Genomic DNA, 9,587 nt, shown 5'->3' with positions numbered 1-9,587 from the left:
CTCCTGTAGGAGTTAATCCTATAGGATGCAAGTGGGTCTTCAAAAAGAAGACTGACATGGATGGCAAGGTACATACCTATAAGGCAAGACTGGTTGCAAAAGGATATAAACAAATTCATGGCGTTGACTATGATGAAACCTTTTCACCAGTTGCAATGCTTAAATCTATTCGAATTTTACTTGCTATCGCTGCATATCATGATTATGAAATATGGCAAATGGATGTCAAAACTGCTTTCCTTAATGGGAATCTTCTTGAGGATGTGTACATGACACAACCTGAAGGATTTGACATACCAGAAGAAGCCCATAAGATATGTAAGCTACAAAGATCAATCTATGGATTGAAGCAAGCTTCCAGAAGCTGGAATCTTCGTTTTGATGAAACGGTAAAACAATATGGATTCATTAAGAACGAAGATGAGCCTTGTGTCTACAAGAAGGTTAGTGGGAGCATGATCGTGTTCCTGGTATTATATGTAGATGACATATTACTCATTGGAAACGATGTCCCTACCCTGCAACAAGTAAAGACTTGGTTGGGGAAATGCTTTTCTATGAAGGACCTAGGTGAAGCAGCCTATATATTAGGAATCAGAATCTATAGAGATAGATCACAAAAACTGCTTGGCCTAAGTCAGAGTACATACATAGACAAAGTGCTGAGACGCTTTAATATGCATGATTCCAAGAAAGGATTCATACCTATGCAACATGGCCTGTGTCTATCAAAAACACAATCCCCTTCAACTAAGGAAGAAAGGGAACACATGAATAAGATTCCATATGCATCTGCAATAGGATCTATCATGTATGCCATGTTATGTACTCGACCAGATGTCTCGTATGCTTTAAGTACAACGAGTAGGTACCAATCTGATCCTGGTGATGCCCATTGGGTAGCTGTTAAGAATATCCTTAAGTACTTGAGAAGGACTAAGGAATCATTCTTGATATATGGAGGTCAGGAAGAGTTGGCTGTAATTGGTTACACTGATGCTAGCTTCCAGACAGATAAGGATGACTTTAGATCGCAATCTGGTTATGTGTTTTGCTTAAACGGTGGCGCTGTGAGCTGGAAAAGTTCAAAGCAAGATACAGTTGCTGATTCTACAACCGAGGCCGAGTATATTGCTGCCTCAAGTGCAGCAAAGGAAGCTGTTTGGATCAAAAAGTTCGTTAGTGAACTTGACATAGTTCCTAGCATTGTGGATCCCATTGGTCTCTATTGTGATAACAATGGTGCTATCGCACAAGCTAAGGAGCCTAGATCTCACCAACGATCCAAACACATACTTAGGCGTTATCACCTCATTCGAGAGATAATTGATAGAGGAGATGTGAAAATATGTAGAGTACCTACACTCGACAATATTGCTGACCCACTGACAAAGCCTCTTGCGCAGCAGAAGCATGATGGCCATACTAGATCTATGGGCATTAGGGATATGTCTAATTGGCTCTAGTGCTAGTGGGAGATTGTTGGTGTAAGCCCTAGAGGCCAATACTTTTGGTACTTGTATCGAATTATTTATTAATAATAAAAAGGCATTTTTCTTTATTATGTTTGTTTAATAAAGTCCCTGGAATAGATAGTCCATTTAATGTATCAAGTATGACTTAATCATGAGATCACATTAAACATAAGGACACTATTCTTAAAATGTCCGTAGTCAAGCTTTATTATGAAATGGGATAACATTAAAGCATGGAGACTATTATGTTTGTAGACTGATGATCACGTCTCATGGATCATGGATAAAGAGTTATCAAGTCTTAAACATAGGTATGAATATTAAGAGTAATATTCATACTGGATTGACCCGCTATGAGAATACTATATAGAAAGTTATGCAAAGTGTCATAAGTTATTCTCATGGTGATAATAGTGTATACCACTCTTCGACCTGAAACCACTATGGATCCTAGATGTAGAGTCGAGTGCTTTATTGCTGATCCAACGTTGTCCGTAACTGGATAACCATAAAGGCAGTTGATAGGTACTCCACGAAGCATGCTGAGGGACATGAGTGTCCTAGATGGAATTTGCCAATCCTGCTTAACAGGATAAATGTCTATGGGCCCAATATTGAACTGGACAAGGGTGACATGGTCTATACCTTGTGTTCAATATAGACATAAGGGCAAAGGGGTAATTATACACATAATTATTATCACAGGAGGTTTTGTCAGATCACATGACATTTTCGTGACTTGGGTAGCAGTGATGTGTTGCTAGATACCGCTCACTGTTTATTATGTTAAATGCATGATTTAATATAATTGCCAACGCCGCGAAAACCTATAGGGTCACACACAAAGGACGGATTGATGAGAGATAGAATAATTAAGGAACATCGTAAGGTACGGTGTACTTAAGAAGAATACGAAATATGGTAAAGTACCAAATACTTAAGTGATTTTGGCATATTCTGAGATATGGGCCAAAATGCACTTAAGTGGGCTTTTTGGCTTGAAGCCCACACAAGTGGTTCTATAAATAGAACCCCTTGGGTAGAAGCATTCACACTCCAGACAACACAACTGAAGAGTTGGAATTTCGTATCTCTCTCTCTCTCACTCAAAGCCTTCACTCACAAACAGCTAGCACTGCGATTGAAGGAATCCGTTCGTGTGGACTGAGTAGAGACGTTGTCATTGTTCAAAGTTCGTGATCGCCCCGTGGATCTGTATCAAAGGTTGATCATTGTCAAAGATCTGCACCAAAGGTTTGAATCGCCACAAGAGGTAACGATTCTATCACTGATCATGCTCATTCGTAAGGATCATTAAAGGAGAAATTTTTATATTCCGCTGCGCCTTGGATGGCAATTCTCCTTCAGGATATGCTGAATCTCAGAAGCTCAAGACCTTAATGTTCAAATGCAAGAACAAGACTTCAAAGTCGACATCAGTCAAGCATAGCTAACAAAGTGGATTACTTCTCAAGTATAGCAAAGGTCAACACTCATCAACCATAATTCATGTTGTGTGGCACGAGCCTTAAGAACTAGAGAAGGAATGAGATTGAAGAACTCCATTAACTCATTCTGAAATCTTTGGGTACGGGATGAATGACCCAATTGCTCATCGTATTCACCTTTATTGATAGACTTTAGCAAAATTCGAATTATGTGATTGTCAAGTCTTCTTCTATAACCAGATCGATCATCAAGATCTCATATCAACAACTTGTCAATTCTGATTCAAGTTGTATGCCACGAGCCTTAAGTAACAAAGAATGATGAGAGTGGACCATTCCTATCCTTGTCTAGAATATCTTTGGGTACGAGATGAATGACCCAGTTGCTCAAGGTATTTGCCTCTGTTCATAGACTTTACTGCAATTTGAATCATACGATTGATAAGTCTTCTTCAAGTGAAGCATTATTTCATATCAATCCATCTTCAACAATGAGCACCATTACTCTCCTCTTGGACTCAGTACCAAACTTTCCTCCCGATGTTCATACATCTTTTTGGGATCATCATCTTATGGTCACATACCCAGTTCTTAATCAATTGCCTCGTGCATTTCCTATTAGTTCAGACTGTGGCATACTTTGTTTCTTGCCCATAAGTTGTAGACCTTGGCATTCAACCCATGGAGTACAGACATTGGTTTTATTTGGTGCCCATAAGATGTAGACCTTGGCATTCAGCCCATGAAGTACAAACTCTGACTTTATTCTTTGCCCATAAGGTGCAGACCTTGGCGTTCATCCCATGGAGTACAAACTCTGGCTTTGTTCTTTGCCTATAAGGTACAGACGTTGGCATCCTTTCCCCATTGAGTTCGGACTTTGGCCATCTTGATTTTGTCCATACAGTTACATACTTTGACATATCATTCTACCTTATAGTTTATCCTTTGGAATTTATTCATCCAGCCCAGGGAGTTCAAACTATGGTGTAGCGCTAAATTAATGATCATCAAGCTATGGATAAGCAAGACATCAAATAACAAGAGTCGTCACCGCACTTTTATTGTTTCCAAGGGAAAAGGGAAAAAGTACGAACAAAACCCAAAAGTAAGAAGTTTTCATATCAAAACTAATAAAATGTCAGAGATTACAGGTAAGGGGGTTAGTTACACAAAGGGAATGTGTTAGCACCCAAAGTGTCCTAGATACTCCTAGGGAGCCCTTTTTTGTGTGCATATGTGTTTTATACAAAAATGATGTCTACAAACAAATAGAGTGAGGGGATGAGAAAAGAATTCATTAATTATATTCTTGTGTTTGAAAAGACCTTCAGACTTGTGCCTACGTACCAACATAAAAATGAGGGATCAAAACCTCGTAGTTTGTGATACAAATTCCAAAATGGATGCATTACTTTTAACCAAAATTAAGTTTGAAAGGCACAAAGGCCTAAAAATGGTTTGAATGAGTTAGTTCTTTTTGACTTTTTTAAAGTTTAAGTCAAGTATAATTAAGTTCATTTACAAGTTTGATTAAGAAAAAAAGTTTGAAAATGCATTGGCATAAGGCCAAAGTTTCTAGTTTGCAAAGTGGTCAAAGTTTAAAAAAAAACAAGTTCAAACAAAGAAGTATTTTAAAAGGAGGGAGAGATTTTGAAATTAATGAGATGGGGAGGAGAATAAGAGACTAATCCTATGCACAAAATTAAAAGTTAAGAGTTGAAAAGATCTGACCGATGGGTAGCAATCCAATAGGCAAGAATGCCATATAGAAACCCCAAATTCCCTTGGATATTAGAATCAAGCAACAAATAATGCATATAATATTAACTTGAAGAGCAAGTCATCAAATAAAGATAGCCACATCCAAGCTTAGCCATTCCATGATCTTCTTCAAAATTAGCCCATGTATCAGATGAATTTCACAATGTCACAAGTCACAGGTCTAAAATAACAGCTTCACAATGATCATGTTACAGATGAACTCAAAGGGATCTTGATTGATGTATCAGATGAAGTTTCAAATTGCAATCACTTGGTTACACAAATGTTGGCATTGGCCAAGTCCTTTAGCATAGGGAGGTTGCCTAAATTCTAAGTCCAATTTGTCCAAGATCAAGTCAACAGTCCACACAAAAATCTTTTAGGGTTTTTGTTCTTATTATGTACATTAATGGTCAAAGACCACACAAACAAACAAAATATATACAACCAAGATATATCACACAATATGGTCCAAGTGGACAAAGTGAAAATGACATTAACATAAACAATTAGAATGGTATGAATAATGGAAAATGAATAGAACTTAAAAATTAAAGTGCATTAAAATAAAGGACTTGAAATTAAATGTTAGTTGTTAATGAGTTAGAAGTTAGTATTGTTTTGCTTTTGCTTTTCATTTTAAGTCATTCTTTGGAGAAAACTTAACCCACTTATCACAAGCATGGATCCTTGAACCAAGACATCTTCCAAAGGAAGGAAAAAAGGCCAAGTTTCCACACAATACCATGAAAGAGGGGAGACTTACAATCTCACTAACTAGAATGCTATGCCTTTTTGTGTCACAAATTTAGCGCTATGTTAAGCAATCGTAATTAGACTTATGTAGAAGTCACAACTATTTGAGGTCAAGCACTAGAATTTTGGTGTTAATGCATGTTAGAGACATAGTATAATAGACCATGCTCATGAAACATACCACACACAAAAAGAATATGCAAAAGGGGTGACCTAATATAATCCATACTTATGTTGATTTTGCAATTAACTAGCCTTAAGACTTAGAGATATCATGGGCCAAATGAGATGAATGCATAAAGAATGAGAATGAGATGAAGAGGGAGGGGAATGGATCAAAACTCAAATTGGTCAAAGGAGGACTTTTACCAAATTAATATCATCCATTCATTTTGGGAGATGGAATGTACATTCCATCAATCCCCTAAATCCAATGATATTAACTTGACAAAGTCAAATCAACCTTGACCAAGGCCCAATAACAAGAGTCAAACTCATACAAGTCATCACAATAGGTCAACACAATTAATTGGCATTTATTCAAATTAAAAATACTAAAATAATATATTTAAATTAAATATGGTTTGTCTAATTCCTAAAACCTCATCAAAACACCAAAGAAATGGCCATGAGATTTATCATAGATCAAACAAGGTCAAAGGAACTTGGAGAAAAAATTTCAGAATTTTTAAAGACTTAAAAGTATTTTTAAATAATTAAAAATATTCACAAAATCAATTAAATCATGAAAAATATTAATAATGATCCAAAAAATAATTTTAATTCGAAATATGAAAGAGGAAATTATTTGAAATTTTTGGTGAAACTGACATATTTTTTCGATCAATATTAAAATTAATAGGAATTAAAGAAAATAAAAGGAATAAAAAAAAATCAAAAAAAATCAAAAAAAACGTGGACCACTTGATCTGCCTCATTAATTGAGGTGGCAGATCAAGTAGATCAGTGCGCACGTTCCACCATGAACTTGAGTCAATGCGCCACAGGGATGGTAATCAAAACCAAGGCATGAGATTAAAACAATTTGAATTGATCATGTGGCTTCGAACCTGTCCACCACACCACCGATGCTGAAACTCTGGTCACCTTCTCAGGCGAGGCTCACCGGACTGGTTCAGTCATCACCATCACATAAATGAAAAAGGAGGACATGATCTGAAAGAAAAAAATGGCGTAGAGCACGAATCTGACCTCAATTTTAACTAACTCCATATATATATAAAGATATGAGAAATTGAATTTTGAGGTGTGTCAACTAAGTTGCTTCGATTTGACCTCTAAGCAACTCAATCTTCTTGCCTGCATTGGTAGGACTTCAGACAACCAAAGATCCAAGAGAATTGATAAGAATTGAGTGAGAATCGAAGAGAATAAGTTTTCAGAAAATTACCTTCAATGTTATGCAGAACTTGAAGTTGCTTGCTTCAAACACGATCTGATCACACTTGAGAAGCTTGTAGGAAGTGATTAGCAAGGGTGCAAGGCTTTGGATCCTGGAGTTTTTGAATCTCCAACAATTGAGATTCAAACTCAATTTTCAAATTTAAAATTCTCAGGTTTTCCTTTAGAATGAGAGGGTTTGAATTGGGGGGCAAAGTTGGCGCGTAAGGTGTGTTTGAATTGAGCACAGAGGTCCTGTATTTATAGCATGAGGGAGTGATATTTGCACACTTGAAGTTTTGTCCAAATTTAGCAATGTGAATGGCATGAGAGCATGAGCATGTACAGGCCCATGAGGCAATGCATTAAGATCTAAAATCAATCATGTTGAAGTCTGAATGAAGCTTGATTGGCAAGACAATGTGAAATGAAGTTTGTACATTTGATTTCCTCCAATGATGCAGCTATGTTAAAGCCATGTGCAGCCCTAGCAAACTTCATCCAAAATGCATGAACTTCGGTTCTTTGGAAATATTGGATCAAGGGGAACAAGTTTGATGTTGAACACTTTTTCATTTGGAGCTTGGATAATGGTGAATTTTGAGGTGGAAGTTTGGAAATTTCAACATGTTGAAAATTTTTCTAAGTGTCAAGCCATATGTCTCAATATTCCACCTTACTTAACTTTTTATGTAAGCTTCAAATGAGAAAAGTGTCTTCATAAAATTTGTAGCTCTTTCAAAGACCTTAAAAATGGTCACAAATTTCATGTCATTTGGATTTCTAATGATAGAGTTATGCATTTTTGAAGTTTGGAAAATCACTTGTTCAATGGTACAAGTCAAAAATGACCTATAATGTATCCTCATACCACATGCTCATAAAGGTTGAATTTGCTTCCACTCCAAACATAAAAGTTGAATTAAATCCTGAATTTGATTGTGCAACTTGGAAATCTTTCATCTCATAAAAATTGAGCAAGTTATGGCCTTGGGAATTTGACTTTCAAATTAGGGTTTAAACAAAATGACCTATAATGTTTTAACATAGAAGATGATTTTCCAAGAAAAAATAGCTCTAGGTCTCAACATGAAAGTTGTTTTGAATTTCATTTAGGGTAACTTTTCTCTTGGAATCATTTTCATATGGTGAAAATGGTAGGAGATAGGGTATAGGGAGACTCAGTTCTGATCAGATGAATTCATCTGGCCAACCACCATCAACCAACTTGCTAACCTTCAATTATCTTGACTTTCTTGGATCATGGTAGATCATATATGCATAAGATTATGAACTTTGAAGTGTCCCTTGATAAATTTGATCAATTGGTGAGATAGCTTGTTGGAGAAGTTACTCAAGATACCTAGTCAAACTAGGGTTTCCAAGGCAAATCACCCTCAAACTCTTGAAGAAAACTTGATCAATAGGACATGTAGAGATCAATGGAACTCATATATGATGTTCATAACCATTCTTGGATCAATTCATGGTTGTTCTCTTTGTCATGAGGGTCTCAAACCCTAGATATGAACTTGATAGATCAATGGTGATCATGCCCTACCTACAAAAGAGTTAGGAAAATACAAAGACATATTTTTGGTATTTTGGCTAGTAAAATGATAAGATACAAGTATGATACAATCACATGGTGCTTGGTGATCTCTCCCAAAACAAACCCAATGAAAGAGGGGTAAGGAGGATGCCAAGGTATGATCCAATTGCTAATGCATATGATGAAATTGCATGAGGGATCTTAGGATCAAAATTGGGGTCTTACATATGGCTATATCTTTCATTGCCTTACAGTTCATATTTTAGCATCATACTCTTTTGCCTTTATTGAGTTCATACTCTGGAATCCATATCATTTCCTCTTCCTTGTATGGTTCAGACTATGGCACATTTTACATCTTGCCCATGGAGTGCAGACTCTAGCAACCTTTGATATTTGTTTTGGTGTTTAGATTTTGGCATCTTATTCCTTTACCCTTATTGAGTTTCAGACTCTGGAAATCTGTTTCTTTCCCTTGTATTAGTTCAGAATATGGCATTCATCTATCTTGCCCTATGGAGTTCAGACTCTGCCTGTATATCTCTTTCTGCCTTGTGAGGTGCAGACTCTGGCAATATCCTTTCATACCCTAGGGAGTCTCAGACTCGGGTAGCATCCTTGGTTTAGACCATGCTTTCATAAATACCTTGTGGTTAATTACCATCATTGGTTAATGCCACACCCTTGCTTGTTAAGTAATTTGCTTCGCCTCTGGGAAATCTTATCAATCCTTTCTTTATTTTCGTGGTTCAAAGAACTACGAATGCTCTGACTTTCTCATTGCCCGATTAGGATACATAGGCACCAGGGTTCAAATCCTCCGCGAGCATATTTATTTATTTCTACCCATCCATATCCATGATGTATTCATAATTCTACCTTCATTTACTCCATGTGATATACCCCATCTTTGAGCCAAATACATTATCTCTTTGAGCTCCATCTTTTGTATGCTTATGAACCAAGAGTTGTTTGTGTTGTGAAACCAAGCACTAAAATCTCTTTGTTATCAGTTTATTTTCGTTAATTAAAATGATTTGGTTTCATCATAATCAACTAAGGACATAGAGGTTAGATTGAATACCAAAGGTTTCCCTCCGAGGTCTTAGAGGGAAACAATCTTAAGATCCGGTAATTGAAACAATTCTCATTATTAAGGAGATATACACTCAAGGGCCATTATAGGAAATT

Source organism: Lathyrus oleraceus, chromosome 5 (assembly GCF_024323335.1).
Source record: "Lathyrus oleraceus cultivar Zhongwan6 chromosome 5, CAAS_Psat_ZW6_1.0, whole genome shotgun sequence".
Lineage (NCBI taxonomy): Eukaryota > Viridiplantae > Streptophyta > Magnoliopsida > Fabales > Fabaceae > Lathyrus > Lathyrus oleraceus.
The sequence above is the reverse complement of the archived record's forward strand: the minus strand, read 5'-3'. Positions refer to the sequence as shown.